We start from the raw sequence: 813 nt of genomic DNA, 5'->3' as shown, positions 1-813 counted from the left end.
GCTACAGATGTGAGTGCTATGGGTCGGTAATCATTTAGGCAGGACTATGGTGGCAGGTCTATGGTGGTCTGCTTGAAACATGTTGGTACTACAGACTCAGTCAGGGACAGGCTGAAAATGTCAGTGAAGACACTTGCCAGTTGGTCAGCGCATGTTAGGAGTACACGTCCTGGTAATCCGTCTGGCACTGCGGCCTTGTGAATTTTGATCTGTTCACATCGGCTACGGAGAGTGTGATCACACAATCTCCATAAACAAACATTGTCAGTAGAATGGCTCTGTAACTTTCAATGTGGCACCACCTTTCCAACAAGTCAGTTTGTCAAATTTCTGCCTTGCTAGAGCTGCCCCGGTCAACTGTAAATGCTGTTATTATGAAGTGAAAACTTCTAGGAGCAACAACGGCTCAACCACAAAGTGCTAGGCCAAACAAGCTCACAGAATGGGACCACTGAGTGCTGAAGTGCGTAGCGCGTAAAAATCATCTGTTCTCGGTTGCAATGCTCACTACTGAGTTTGAAACTGCCTCTGGAAGCAGTAAGTACAAAAGCTGTTTGTTGGCAGCTTCATGAAAATGTTTCCATGGCCGAGCAGCCTCAGACAAGGCTAAGATCACCATGCGCAATGCCAAGCGTCGGCTGGAGTGGGGTAAAGCTTGCCTCCATTGGACTCTGGAGCAGTGGAAATGCGTTCTCTGGAGCTATGAATCACGCATCACCCTCTGGCAGTCCGATGGACAAATCTGGGTTTGGTGGATGCCAGAAGAACATACCTGCCTGAATGCATAGTGCCAACTGTAGAGTTTAGTGGAGG

Source organism: Oncorhynchus tshawytscha, linkage group LG17 (genome assembly GCF_018296145.1).
Source record: "Oncorhynchus tshawytscha isolate Ot180627B linkage group LG17, Otsh_v2.0, whole genome shotgun sequence".
NCBI lineage: Eukaryota > Metazoa > Chordata > Actinopteri > Salmoniformes > Salmonidae > Oncorhynchus > Oncorhynchus tshawytscha.
This window is presented reverse-complemented; position numbering follows the sequence as displayed.